Here is a 16,427-nt window from a genome sequence, read left to right as displayed (position 1 = left end):
ACGCTTCTACTTCACGATACGCTTCTGCTTGTTAACATTTATACTGTGTGAAACACTTCTACTTCGTTAAACACTTAAACTTCGTTAAATGCTTCTACTTTGTTAAATGTATGTATGTGCTTGTATAGATATATATAAATAATGTTTAAAGGACTTAGGAAGGCTTGTTCGCCCTATTTCCTTTTCTTCGTTGAGATGTGGTCTGGTGGGATCGGATGTCCGTCCGAAGGTCGTTTGATCATTAGTTATATATTGTGTATACAAGCATAGACATATAGGTTTACATTAGTCAGTTCAGTTTGTGAGTCTCTATCATTAGTCCAGTATTTTACTCGAGATCTCACTACACGAGATACATCTTCAGTACACGGCCTTCTCCGTTGTCAAGTTGGTAACCAGAGTCTCTTGTAGGGAGAGCGGACATTGTGTGTATAGCTATACGGGATTGACACCCCCGCACTCTGACTAATAGCTACTGTCCACGGCCTACCAAGCCAAGGGGTGACAAATGTCATATTCATACCGACGCTTGCAGGGTATTAAGTTCTCTAGTGTCTATCAGTATGGTTACGAGTATCTCGGGGTTACCTTATAATTCATGGCCTTAAGGTAACATGTTTTAACACTGTATACACTGTATTTACCGTATTCACTGTTTTTAGACCTTACTAGACATATCATTCATTTGATACTGTCTGGGTTCTGTGCTCACTGTTTTTAGACCTTACTAGACGTATCATTCATTTGATACTGTCTGGGGTCTGTGCCCACTGTTTTTAGACCTTGCTAGACGTATCTTTCGTTTGATACTGTCTGGGGTCTATGTCTTCCTTTTTGTTAGACTGAGCCATGCATACCGTTCATTCGATACTCCCCTAGAGTCTATGATTTCTTTTGCCTTAGTCAGCAGTCTTCACTGCTGAGGCATATGTTATTTTCCCTGATATTCTCCTACTTTATTTAAAAATCAATACCACATTTTGATAATGATAGTGTTAAGGAAAAATTACTTTTACCACACAACTCTGTCCAGTCTTGGTAGAAGACTACTTTTATTTAGAAAATATAGGATTTTCTGGAAAGGACTCTAATTCACTGAATACTTTAAAACTACTACATAGATAAAGTTATTTGGATAAAATGACACTAAATACTTATGAACTCACCAGCATTCATAAAAATGCTGATACTCACTTTTCAAATAACTTGTATTCTCAGGTCAGCTTTAGACAGGTACATTCCAGGAGCTTTTGGATGAAGATACTTTAGTACCAACCTGCACCTATATTATTACTTGTATAACTTTGATGTTCTATGTAATGTAAACCGATGTAAAACTATTACTATTAATGCAATGATTGTTGTACTTTGATTACTAGACTGCATATGTTGTGATACTTGACATGACGTTATCCACCCCAGAACGTTTCCGCCGTTCCGGTTTTGGGGTGTGACAGATTGGTATCAGAGCATTGTTTATAGTGAGCTAAGTATATCAAATCATAAAAGATATATAGCCTATAAATACATAGGGATAAAACACTCTGACCAAGAATTATACTTTAAAATATGACCATATTTTACCAAAGTATAAGAACATCCAAAATCTAAACCCCCGAACACAAGTATCACAAGAAGAACAAGAATAAAAGTCTTCGGATGTTTAGCACTACAGTCAAACCTAGGCAGTTATGTAATCGTAAGCTGGAATAAATGTAACCTGATCAACTACATTTATTCGAGATGCGATGAACGTGTGCTTGGGAGTGATAGTGGTGTTGCAACAGGTCTGAAACTTACCAACTAGGAATGCTAGAGCAAAACATAAAGTTTAAAATACTATGGGAGTATTTTGGAATACTAAAAGACTCACATTAATCCCATAATCATATCCAGAAGATAAGAAACAAACAAGAAATTAAAATACCATAGGGGTATTTTAGGATCCATAGGTAACCTTGTGTGAAGAACTAAAAAGATCCTTATTGATATACCTACAATTACAAAGGGTATACTTCCAAGGTTAGATATAATAAGGAACCCATAGACTAAGAATGTGTGGTTTCACCCTATTTCCTTTTCCTTGTTTGGATGTGGATATAGAGTAGTATCACATATTCGAAGGCCTATCAGATCTACGTTACATATAATTTGTATACCCTGTGTAATCGTAGCAGGACTTGATATGGATCATCCAGTGAAATGTTAATAATCTCTTAGGATTCTTTAGACATTTCCATTCTCGCACGAACCCTGTAGAAAACCCTATCCACTTCAGTACTTGGCAGAAGAGGTGTTGCAGACCCAGAAGCGGTTCATTGAGAAGATTTCCAGTTCGGAAATAAATGAACTAGGTCGAGACTATTGAAATCACCAAGTGCCTATATCTTTTTTGGGACATCGGTGAGAAATTCGCCTAAACATCCGAGATTTCCAGTCATCCATTCTGAAGTGATGACACCCCGAGTCGGATTCGGAAGTAAACAGAGTAGAGATTCAATATGTCATCACGAGAAAAGAACCTTAGGTAACTACCTGGAGGAAACCAACGCCAGTCTCAGACAAAGATACGAGGCAGACAGAGGGAGCTAGTACATGGAACCCGAGAAGTGTCTTTTTCCTCATGTTAGTCGCGCTAATACACCCATAAAATAATACAATTTAGTGAGTAAGTGATCCCACTACTCACGCTATGTGTTAGGTAAATCGTCTTTTCCCGTTGCAAGCAATACGATTAAAGCGGATCCCCACCCCTCTGTTGAGGGTGTTTAGCCATAAGTCTTCATGAGCCTTTCTCCCCGTGTTCTTCGTTCCGAACTGTTCTCAAATCTCTCTAGGCCGGAGAGTGAAACCTTTCCCAGTATAAAGGTAACTTAGTAGGAACGATTCCCATCTTATGGCTTTTTCCGACACTTATACTCTTACCTTGAATTCCCGAACTACATCATAGGGATGTAGGTCGACACTCAGACAACCAATATCCGAAGCACAGGAATTTTTTTTTTTGCCTAATATAATAAGGACAGTTATGTCCAGGTTTAACCATCGTCTCTCATCAGCTTGTGTTCCTTTCCGTGTAGGAAAAAAAACCATGCCTCCGAAGAAGCGTGACCCATCCGCTGGCAAGAAACCGACCCTCCTATTCGATGAAGCTACGTTCCAAGCTGCAGTTTCGGCAGCCGTAGCAGCTATCATGGCTCAGCTGAATGCTAACAATGCCAATGTTAGCAAGAGCCCTATCAGAAATTCCGATCCTAGTAGTGGACAACAGCAACCAACCTCTGCATACCCAGCCACCCAAGAACCTCACTCAAATCCACTGAAGATAAAGATCAAGATCGAGGAGGGAAGTACCTCGGCTCAAGGACCTTCCGAAGGGCAACGAGCTAAGACAGTCAATACCCCTGCCCGCTCTTCCATCCCTACTTCAAGAAGACCATACCTAGGAAACCGTCCCCACTGCAACAAGTGTAGCTACCATCGTCATGGTGTCTGTCGGGAACTCTATTGTGATAGGTGCCACATGAAGGGGAATACTACTCGTGTCTGCAGAACCCCGGTTGAGTTTATTACATCAACCACCAACGTGGCGACTAATACAATTTGTCACCTATGTGGTGAGATTGGACACTTCAAGAAGGACTGTCCAACCGAAGGAAACAACAAGGACCCAAGAGGAGCCTAACTCTAATGCTTGGGGAGAAGCATCAAGGAACCTGGTAGATTTTGGTACGTCTCTCGATCTCAGATAACTAACCGAAAATATTAAAAGGTTAATTCTAAATGTAATTACTTCCCCGTTAAGGCGAAAGTTGCAGGACTGTTATAAAATTTAAAATTTCATCAGGTAAAACTATAATGGCCAGATATATACGTTACGACTATGTATAATTATACATGACTAGTATATGTGAGACGATTATAGAAATGCCTCGTGAGAATCCACTCATGAAAAGGTACTCTACTCAGAAACACTTAGGACTCTCTATAGTTCCGCATCGACTCTATCGGTCCAAGTATCTACGACAGTGATACACAGGACGAAACCCGAGACGCCTAGAACTTGTGTGCCTGTTCGGCACATGACTCTATTGACCCTCATTCTATATCATGTCAAAGTATGCCAACTTCAACGCCTCTATTAATCATGGTTCGCCTTCGTACATCCATGTGTAAGTCCTTAGTTCTATGTAAAAAGAACTTTCTCCATAGCCTTTCCGCAAATAAAGGTTCTTCCACACCTAAACAAAATAAGAATAATAAAAACTAATGCGATCCGTCAGTCGTCACTCTTATTTCAAACCTTCCAAAATACCCAGGAGAGGGGTACCACACGCTGTTAACCAACCCTCCTTAAACAGATAGAAACCGAAGCGAAAGACACTCCAGGCATCCCAGAAGACGATAACCACCCGAAGCAAACTCCGTAGAAACCTAGAAGGACCCTTCGCACCTCGCAATCAGGTTCGTGAATCAAGAGGATAGAACTCATGGGACTGACCACTATAACTGAGTATATGCATAAGGGTGGTATATAATTGAGATCAAAAAGATTTAAGATGTGTGCTTCCTCCCTACTCCCTGTTCCTCGTTGGGTTGTGGGTCTGGGGTGGAGTCGCACAACTGAACATCCTGCCGACCTCAATTATATACGACTTGCATACACCAAGTATTAGTGGTTAAGCCGAGTATGAGCTCTACCAAAAACCTCATAGTAAGACCGTTCATCCTATTCCATAGAACAGGAGCTAGAGTCAAAAGAACCACAGCGAGTTGAGGTACTATAATTACCATAAATCTGAGATTTGTCGTCATCCCGGTTAAGCCAACATAGTAGCTAACACCCTCGGTTGGTAAAGAAATCTAAGTCGTAAGAGTCAAGGACATTGACTACGACCATCCACTCACGCTTAATCCCACAAATTAAGTATCTCAGCGGATAGCTCGGAGACCCGAAAGCTACGAGGAGTTAAGCTCTGAGAAGAGTGGATGAGAAGATGAAAGTTCCGAGTGACGGAACCCTATACTCACTAGATTTAACCTAGGCCGAGAAAACTCAAAACCTTCGGGAGAGTAGTTGCTAAATATGTTCGCACTACTCAGGCACTTCATCCACCTCGTTATAGACGAGTAGTGCTTAGGATCCTCCGCCCTCTCGCTTGGAAGAAGTCACCGTCGCCCTATAAATGATAGACTGCATTCTCCAAAGCGAACACTAGAATGCCGAGAACCTCAGGAAGACCTCCGCAGTCAGGAATACATGAATAAAGTGAAAAAATAGGTAGTGTTAAGCCTTATAACCCAGATCTCGAAGAGATTATAGACTTGACAGCAGTCTAGGTGTTAGTCAATGGGTTATACAAGAACACGCACTTTCTGCTTCTATAATAAACCAACACCTTAGAGAATAGGGCATGTCTTAGAGATTCATTGGACTACTAGGTGTTCCACGAATACTATCTCGCGCAGAAATAGTAGAACCACCTCCCGAGATAGTCCAACACTCGTCTGGTGAAACCCTATCTCCCCGACCCTGAGGGTTTCCGTTGGAAATATCTCAAGAATCAGAAGTGCAGGTTCATTTTGCACAAGATTGAGATAGACACTCTGCAACAAACAAGTACCCGTAGACATGCAATCCATCCGATGAACTAGAAAGTCTCTAAAAGCCAATTGACGGGAAATGCGAATCCAAGGACAACCCGAGCTTTCTAAGAACCAACCTGAAGGACTACACTCCCAGTATGAAAAGGCGTTTGGAACTTCGGAATGGCAATCATGTCAGTAATGATCTCGCCATAGAAGTACACTATGTTCTGAGTACTGAAAAGCTCTACCCTTCCAAGAGCTTAGGACCATCCGAGATTCCTTTTAGAAATCGGTCCAACCACTCGTCATACCACCACTATTTTCGAATATTCCAGAAGTTTCACACCAGGTCAATCCATTTCTTAGACGTGATAAGTGTTTGCCCGACGTCACTCTTGGTATCCCACTCATCTTGATAGAAACCATTGAGAACCCTAACTTCGTAGACATACCTGTAGGAAATCGCTAACTGCACGAGACGGAATCTGCATCCCATAGGTGAAGGTTTGTTAATATGACGAACACAGGACAGAGTTCACTTGGGAGTGCGAGGAAAAACCGAATAGGAAGTACCCACCTGCCTCTACTCGGTCATTCATACCTACTTCCTTGCCTAAATCTGAATTTAGGGACGAAATTCCCTCTAACGGGGGGATGATGTGACAACCCGAAATTTATTCAGTCATTTTTAACCCGTTTTTCCGTTAATAAGCCTCGTTTTATTTAACTGTCCATTAACTTTTGGACTGGTTAATTAATGTGGGACTTTCATAATGACTTGTTAAGGGTTGAAACAAATTAGAAACACCCTCAAAATGCCCTTAAAAATGTTTAGTTTCAACCAAGTCAAAATTTGACCGTTTAATCGGGTGCGACCAAAAAGCCCCGTTTAACGGCAGTATCGGGTAGATTTCCACTGAGCCCCAACTCCAACCCCTATATAAGGGAGAGTAAACTTCATTCCACCCTTTTTACTCTCTCTCTACATTGTCTCTCTACAACTTATTTATCGAGCCAAAAATCGTCCTTTTTGTGCCCCAAACGAGTAAGCAATCTATCGTAACTTGTTGTATAGCTTATCTAGCATGCAAATTCGAGTTTATGACATAAAATAGGGACAAGATTATGTGTTTACGACCCAAGAGCACTCTTGGACCGTGAACACCATTTAATGGGATTTTTAAGCCCCAAAAGCCCTCCAAATTGCCCCTAAGGCTTAGATATGACTTGTAGGCTTACACACTCGGACTTAGAACACCTTGAAACGAGTTTTTGGAGAGTAAACATGGGTTTACTGCCCAAGAACATGCTTGGGCCGTAAACTCCTCTTCCTGGGGAGTAAACTCAATTTTAAGTGTTAGAAATACCCACAAACACCTCCTACGGCCTTGGAAAAATGTCTAGAAGCAACTCCATTGTTGTAAAGGCTTAAAACTTCAATAAAACCAAGGGAATAGGAGTTTACAGCTGTGAACTCCCATAGATATGGTCCATGGGCCGTAAACTCCCATTAAGTGCCCAAATGATGCCTAAACTCCTTCATTTGACTTGGAAAATGCATGGAACTTTATTCCCTACCACTTAAGACCTTAAAACACCAAAGGAATATGTGTGAGGGAGTTTACGGCCGTAAACTCCTATTTTACTGCCGTAAACTCCAATAAATGGTCCATTTGTGAGTTAAAACCCTTTCCAATGCATTAGACTCATACCTAGATTTAATCCCCAAGTGTTTCAAGGCCATTTATCACTCAAGAACCTCATCCATGAGTTTACGACCGTAAACTCATGGGTATGAGGTGTTTAGGGCCAAAATCTCTCTTAAGAGTTTACTCTTGAAGAGTAAACTCCTTACCCAAGCCATACATGTCCATAAATGTTACCCGGGACACCGCAAACACTTAACCAAAGTGTTTTCCGCACTTTAGGATGCGTATACATGTTTAATTAGTATTATATTTACTAATTGTATGTAAACATATATTATCATATGTTAATAGGTCACTAAGTGTGTTCAAGTCTTTACTTGACACCGAGCACCCAACCGACACCTTCGTCGGATCCACTTACATCAGGTGAGTTCATACCCTTGAATTAACCTTTTAAATGTTTTTACATGCTTTTATGGGGGGGGGGGGGGAATACAAGTTAAACATGTCAGTTATCATATCAATCACATGTGATTTATAACCCGCATGTACAAGGATTTACTACACTGTTAACTATTTTACCGAGAATGATACTGTAAATGGTTTTCCAAAACGTCGTTACTTGTTCAACTTTTACTTATATTGTTTTATCGAAGTTTCATTTAAAACTTGTTTATGAAAGGTTCCCAAAGGATTTCTAAAGGTTTTCAAACTCATTTTACAAAAGAATACCCAACTGTGATTTTCTTAAGTATAAAGGTTTTTCCAAAGTTTTCATCAAGATTTTCTTCCATGTTTTTATACTGTTACTTGTTAGATACTACTGCTTCACTTCTACTTAGTTTAAACTCCTACTTGATAATGTTTTCACTTCGTGATGTGCTTATAATTGTTATGGCTTCTACTTCACTTATACTTGTTATCGCTTCTACTTCACTTATACTTGTTATCGCTTCTACTTCACTTATACTTGTTAACGCTTATACTTCACGATACGCTTATAATTCACGATACGCTTATACTTTACGATACGCTTCTACTTCACGATACGCTTCTGCTTGTTAACATTTATACTGTGTGAAACACTTCTACTTCGTTAAACACTTAAACTTCGTTAAATGCTTCTACTTTGTTAAATGTATGTATGTGCTTGTATAGATATATATAAATAATGTTTAAAGGACTTAGGAAGGCTTGTTCGCCCTATTTCCTTTTCTTCGTTGAGATGTGGTCTGGTGGGATCGGATGTCCGTCCGAAGGTCGTTTGATCATTAGTTATATATTGTGTATACAAGCATAGACATATAGGTTTACATTAGTCAGTTCAGTTTGTGAGTCTCTATCATTAGTCCAGTATTTTACTCGAGATCTCACTACACGAGATACATCTTCAGTACACGGCCTTCTCCGTTGTCAAGTTGGTAACCAGAGTCTCTTGTAGGGAGAGCGGACATTGTGTGTATAGCTATACGGGATTGACACCCCCGCACTCTGACTAATAGCTACTGTCCACGGCCTACCAAGCCAAGGGGTGACAAATGTCATATTCATACCGACGCTTGCAGGGTATTAAGTTCTCTAGTGTCTATCAGTATGGTTACGAGTATCTCGGGGTTACCTTATAATTCATGGCCTTAAGGTAACATGTTTTAACACTGTATACACTGTATTTACCGTATTCACTGTTTTTAGACCTTACTAGACATATCATTCATTTGATACTGTCTGGGTTCTGTGCTCACTGTTTTTAGACCTTACTAGACGTATCATTCATTTGATACTGTCTGGGGTCTGTGCCCACTGTTTTTAGACCTTGCTAGACGTATCTTTCGTTTGATACTGTCTGGGGTCTATGTCTTCCTTTTTGTTAGACTGAGCCATGCATACCGTTCATTCGATACTCCCCTAGAGTCTATGATTTCTTTTGCCTTAGTCAGCAGTCTTCACTGCTGAGGCATATGTTATTTTCCCTGATATTCTCCTACTTTATTTAAAAATCAATACCACATTTTGATAATGATAGTGTTAAGGAAAAATTACTTTTACCACACAACTCTGTCCAGTCTTGGTAGAAGACTACTTTTATTTAGAAAATATAGGATTTTCTGGAAAGGACTCTAATTCACTGAATACTTTAAAACTACTACATAGATAAAGTTATTTGGATAAAATGACACTAAATACTTATGAACTCACCAGCATTCATAAAAATGCTGATACTCACTTTTCAAATAACTTGTATTCTCAGGTCAGCTTTAGACAGGTACATTCCAGGAGCTTTTGGATGAAGATACTTTAGTACCAACCTGCACCTATATTATTACTTGTATAACTTTGATGTTCTATGTAATGTAAACCGATGTAAAACTATTACTATTAATGCAATGATTGTTGTACTTTGATTACTAGACTGCATATGTTGTGATACTTGACATGACGTTATCCACCCCAGAACGTTTCCGCCGTTCCGGTTTTGGGGTGTGACAGATTGGTATCAGAGCATTGTTTATAGTGAGCTAAGTATATCAAATCATAAAAGATATATAGCCTATAAATACATAGGGATAAAACACTCTGACCAAGAATTATACTTTAAAATATGACCATATTTTACCAAAGTATAAGAACATCCAAAATCTAAACCCCCGAACACAAGTATCACAAGAAGAACAAGAATAAAAGTCTTCGGATGTTTAGCACTACAGTCAAACCTAGGCAGTTATGTAATCGTAAGCTGGAATAAATGTAACCTGATCAACTACATTTATTCGAGATGCGATGAACGTGTGCTTGGGAGTGATAGTGGTGTTGCAACAGGTCTGAAACTTACCAACTAGGAATGCTAGAGCAAAACATAAAGTTTAAAATACTATGGGAGTATTTTGGAATACTAAAAGACTCACATTAATCCCATAATCATATCCAGAAGATAAGAAACAAACAAGAAATTAAAATACCATAGGGGTATTTTAGGATCCATAGGTAACCTTGTGTGAAGAACTAAAAAGATCCTTATTGATATACCTACAATTACAAAGGGTATACTTCCAAGGTTAGATATAATAAGGAACCCATAGACTAAGAATGTGTGGTTTCACCCTATTTCCTTTTCCTTGTTTGGATGTGGATATAGAGTAGTATCACATATTCGAAGGCCTATCAGATCTACGTTACATATAATTTGTATACCCTGTGTAATCGTAGCAGGACTTGATATGGATCATCCAGTGAAATGTTAATAATCTCTTAGGATTCTTTAGACATTTCCATTCTCGCACGAACCCTGTAGAAAACCCTATCCACTTCAGTACTTGGCAGAAGAGGTGTTGCAGACCCAGAAGCGGTTCATTGAGAAGATTTCCAGTTCGGAAATAAATGAACTAGGTCGAGACTATTGAAATCACCAAGTGCCTATATCTTTTTTGGGACATCGGTGAGAAATTCGCCTAAACATCCGAGATTTCCAGTCATCCATTCTGAAGTGATGACACCCCGAGTCGGATTCGGAAGTAAACAGAGTAGAGATTCAATATGTCATCACGAGAAAAGAACCTTAGGTAACTACCTGGAGGAAACCAACGCCAGTCTCAGACAAAGATACGAGGCAGACAGAGGGAGCTAGTACATGGAACCCGAGAAGTGTCTTTTTCCTCATGTTAGTCGCGCTAATACACCCATAAAATAATACAATTTAGTGAGTAAGTGATCCCACTACTCACGCTATGTGTTAGGTAAATCGTCTTTTCCCGTTGCAAGCAATACGATTAAAGCGGATCCCCACCCCTCTGTTGAGGGTGTTTAGCCATAAGTCTTCATGAGCCTTTCTCCCCGTGTTCTTCGTTCCGAACTGTTCTCAAATCTCTCTAGGCCGGAGAGTGAAACCTTTCCCAGTATAAAGGTAACTTAGTAGGAACGATTCCCATCTTATGGCTTTTTCCGACACTTATACTCTTACCTTGAATTCCCGAACTACATCATAGGGATGTAGGTCGACACTCAGACAACCAATATCCGAAGCACAGGAATTTTTTTTTTTGCCTAATATAATAAGGACAGTTATGTCCAGGTTTAACCATCGTCTCTCATCAGCTTGTGTTCCTTTCCGTGTAGGAAAAAAAACCATGCCTCCGAAGAAGCGTGACCCATCCGCTGGCAAGAAACCGACCCTCCTATTCGATGAAGCTACGTTCCAAGCTGCAGTTTCGGCAGCCGTAGCAGCTATCATGGCTCAGCTGAATGCTAACAATGCCAATGTTAGCAAGAGCCCTATCAGAAATTCCGATCCTAGTAGTGGACAACAGCAACCAACCTCTGCATACCCAGCCACCCAAGAACCTCACTCAAATCCACTGAAGATAAAGATCAAGATCGAGGAGGGAAGTACCTCGGCTCAAGGACCTTCCGAAGGGCAACGAGCTAAGACAGTCAATACCCCTGCCCGCTCTTCCATCCCTACTTCAAGAAGACCATACCTAGGAAACCGTCCCCACTGCAACAAGTGTAGCTACCATCGTCATGGTGTCTGTCGGGAACTCTATTGTGATAGGTGCCACATGAAGGGGAATACTACTCGTGTCTGCAGAACCCCGGTTGAGTTTATTACATCAACCACCAACGTGGCGACTAATACAATTTGTCACCTATGTGGTGAGATTGGACACTTCAAGAAGGACTGTCCAACCGAAGGAAACAACAAGGACCCAAGAGGAGCCTAACTCTAATGCTTGGGGAGAAGCATCAAGGAACCTGGTAGATTTTGGTACGTCTCTCGATCTCAGATAACTAACCGAAAATATTAAAAGGTTAATTCTAAATGTAATTACTTCCCCGTTAAGGCGAAAGTTGCAGGACTGTTATAAAATTTAAAATTTCATCAGGTAAAACTATAATGGCCAGATATATACGTTACGACTATGTATAATTATACATGACTAGTATATGTGAGACGATTATAGAAATGCCTCGTGAGAATCCACTCATGAAAAGGTACTCTACTCAGAAACACTTAGGACTCTCTATAGTTCCGCATCGACTCTATCGGTCCAAGTATCTACGACAGTGATACACAGGACGAAACCCGAGACGCCTAGAACTTGTGTGCCTGTTCGGCACATGACTCTATTGACCCTCATTCTATATCATGTCAAAGTATGCCAACTTCAACGCCTCTATTAATCATGGTTCGCCTTCGTACATCCATGTGTAAGTCCTTAGTTCTATGTAAAAAGAACTTTCTCCATAGCCTTTCCGCAAATAAAGGTTCTTCCACACCTAAACAAAATAAGAATAATAAAAACTAATGCGATCCGTCAGTCGTCACTCTTATTTCAAACCTTCCAAAATACCCAGGAGAGGGGTACCACACGCTGTTAACCAACCCTCCTTAAACAGATAGAAACCGAAGCGAAAGACACTCCAGGCATCCCAGAAGACGATAACCACCCGAAGCAAACTCCGTAGAAACCTAGAAGGACCCTTCGCACCTCGCAATCAGGTTCGTGAATCAAGAGGATAGAACTCATGGGACTGACCACTATAACTGAGTATATGCATAAGGGTGGTATATAATTGAGATCAAAAAGATTTAAGATGTGTGCTTCCTCCCTACTCCCTGTTCCTCGTTGGGTTGTGGGTCTGGGGTGGAGTCGCACAACTGAACATCCTGCCGACCTCAATTATATACGACTTGCATACACCAAGTATTAGTGGTTAAGCCGAGTATGAGCTCTACCAAAAACCTCATAGTAAGACCGTTCATCCTATTCCATAGAACAGGAGCTAGAGTCAAAAGAACCACAGCGAGTTGAGGTACTATAATTACCATAAATCTGAGATTTGTCGTCATCCCGGTTAAGCCAACATAGTAGCTAACACCCTCGGTTGGTAAAGAAATCTAAGTCGTAAGAGTCAAGGACATTGACTACGACCATCCACTCACGCTTAATCCCACAAATTAAGTATCTCAGCGGATAGCTCGGAGACCCGAAAGCTACGAGGAGTTAAGCTCTGAGAAGAGTGGATGAGAAGATGAAAGTTCCGAGTGACGGAACCCTATACTCACTAGATTTAACCTAGGCCGAGAAAACTCAAAACCTTCGGGAGAGTAGTTGCTAAATATGTTCGCACTACTCAGGCACTTCATCCACCTCGTTATAGACGAGTAGTGCTTAGGATCCTCCGCCCTCTCGCTTGGAAGAAGTCACCGTCGCCCTATAAATGATAGACTGCATTCTCCAAAGCGAACACTAGAATGCCGAGAACCTCAGGAAGACCTCCGCAGTCAGGAATACATGAATAAAGTGAAAAAATAGGTAGTGTTAAGCCTTATAACCCAGATCTCGAAGAGATTATAGACTTGACAGCAGTCTAGGTGTTAGTCAATGGGTTATACAAGAACACGCACTTTCTGCTTCTATAATAAACCAACACCTTAGAGAATAGGGCATGTCTTAGAGATTCATTGGACTACTAGGTGTTCCACGAATACTATCTCGCGCAGAAATAGTAGAACCACCTCCCGAGATAGTCCAACACTCGTCTGGTGAAACCCTATCTCCCCGACCCTGAGGGTTTCCGTTGGAAATATCTCAAGAATCAGAAGTGCAGGTTCATTTTGCACAAGATTGAGATAGACACTCTGCAACAAACAAGTACCCGTAGACATGCAATCCATCCGATGAACTAGAAAGTCTCTAAAAGCCAATTGACAGGAAATGCGAATCCAAGGACAACCCGAGCTTTCTAAGAACCAACCTGAAGGACTACACTCCCAGTATGAAAGGGCGTTTGGAACTTCGGAATGGCAATCATGTCAGTAATGATCTCGCCATAGAAGTACACTATGTTCTGAGTACTAAAAAGCTCTACCCTTCCAAGAGCTTAGGACCATCCGAGATTCCTTTTAGAAATCGGTCCAACCACTCGTCAGACCACCACTATTTTCGGATATTCCAGAAGTTTCACACCAGGTCAATCCATTTCTTAGACGTGATAAGTGTTTGCCCGACGTCACTCTTGGTATCCCACTCATCTTGATAGAAACCATTGAGAACCCTAACTTCGTAGGCATACCTGTAGGAAATCGCTAACTGCACGAGACGGAATCTGCATCCCATAGGTGAAGGTTTGTTAATATGACGAACACAGGACAGAGTTCACTTGGGAGTGCGAGGACAAACCGAATAGGAAGTACCCACCTGCCTCTACTCGGTCATTCATACCTACTTCCTTGCCTAAATCTGAATTTAGGGACGAAATTCCCTCTAAAAGGGGGGATGATGTGACAACCCGAAATTTATTCAGTCATTTTTAACCCGTTTTTCCGTTAATAAGCCTCGTTTTATTTAACTGTCCATTAACTTTTGGACTGGTTAATTAATGTGGGACTTTCATAATGACTTGTTAAGGGTTGAAACAAATTAGAAACACCCACAAAATGCCCTTAAAAATGTTTAGTTTCAACCAAGTCAAAATTTGACCGTTTAATCGGGTGCGACCAAAAAGCCCCGTTTAACGGCAGTATCGGGTAGATTTCCACTGAGCCCCAACTCCAACCCCTATATAAGGGAGAGTAAACTTCATTCCACCCTTTTTACTCTCTCTCTACATTGTCTCTCTACAACTTATTTTTCGAGCCAAAAATCGTCCTTTTTGTGCCCCAAACGAGTAAGCAATCTATCGTAACTTGTTGTATAGCTTATCTAGCATGCAAATTCGAGTTTATGAAATAAAATAGGGACAAGATTATGTGTTTACGACCCAAGAGCACTCTTGGACCGTGAACACCATTTAATGGGATTTTTAAGCCCCAAAAGCCCTCCAAATTGCCCCTAAGGCTTAGATATGACTTGTAGGCTTACACACTCGGACTTAGAACACCTTGAAACGAGTTTTTGGAGAGTAAACATGGGTTTACTGCCCAAGAACATGCTTGGGCCGTAAACTCCTCTTCCTGGGGAGTAAACTCAATTTTAAGTGTTAGAAATACCCACAAACACCTCCTATGGCCTTGGAAAAATGTCTAGAAGCAACTCCATTGTTGTAAAGGCTTAAAACTTCAATAAAACCAAGGGAATAGGAGTTTACGGCCGTGAACTCCCATAGATATGGTCCATGGGCCGTAAACTCCCATTAAGTGCCCAAATGATGCCTAAACTCCTTCATTTGACTTAGAAAATGCATGGAACTTTATTCCCTACTACTTAAGACCTTAAAACACCAAAGGAATATGTGTGAGGGAGTTTACGGCCGTAAACTCCTATTTTACTGCCGTAAACTCCAATAAATGGTCCATTTGTGAGTTAAAACCCTTTCCAATGCATTAGACTCAAACCTAGATTTAATCCCCAAGTGTTTCAAGGCCATTTAGCACTCAAGAACCTCATCCATGAGTTTACGGCCGTAAACTCATGGGTATGAGGTGTTTAGGGCCAAAATCTCTCTTAAGAGTTTACTCTTGAAGAGTAAACTCCTTACCCAAGCCATACATGTCCATAAATGTTACCCGGGACACCCCAAACACTTAACCAAAGTGTTTTCCGCACTTTAGGATGCGTATACATGTTTAATTAGTATTATATTTACTAATTGTATGTAAACATATATTATCATATGTTAATAGGTCACTAAGCGTGTTCAAGTCTTTACTTGACACCGAGCACCCAACCGACACCTTCGTCGGATCCACTTACATCAGGTGAGTTCATACCCTTGAATTAACCTTTTAAATGTTTTTACATGTTTTTATGGGGGGGGGGGGAATACAAGTTAAACATGTCAGTTATCATATCAATCACATGTGATTTATAACCCGCATGTACAAGGATTTACTACACTGTTAACTATTTTACCGAGAATGATACTGTAAATGGTTTTCCAAAACGTCGTTACTTGTTCAACTTTTACTTATATTGTTTTATCGAAGTTTCATTTAAAACTTGTTTATGAAAGGTTCCCAAAGGATTTCTAAAGGTTTTCAAACTCATTTTACAAAAGAATACCCAACTGTGATTTTCTTAAGTATAAAGGTTTTTCCAAAGTTTTCATCAAGATTTTCTTCCATGTTTTTATACTCTTACTTGTTAGATACTACTGCTTCACTTCTACTTAGTTTAAACTCCTACTTGATAACGTTTTCACTTCGTGATGCGCTTATAATTGTTATGGCTTCTACTTCACTTATACTTGTTA

Source organism: Lactuca serriola, chromosome 4 (assembly GCF_051521515.1).
Source record: "Lactuca serriola cultivar US96UC23 chromosome 4, Lser_US96UC23_V15, whole genome shotgun sequence".
Classification (NCBI taxonomy): Eukaryota; Viridiplantae; Streptophyta; class Magnoliopsida; order Asterales; family Asteraceae; genus Lactuca; species Lactuca serriola.
The sequence above is the reverse complement of the archived record's forward strand: the minus strand, read 5'-3'. Positions refer to the sequence as shown.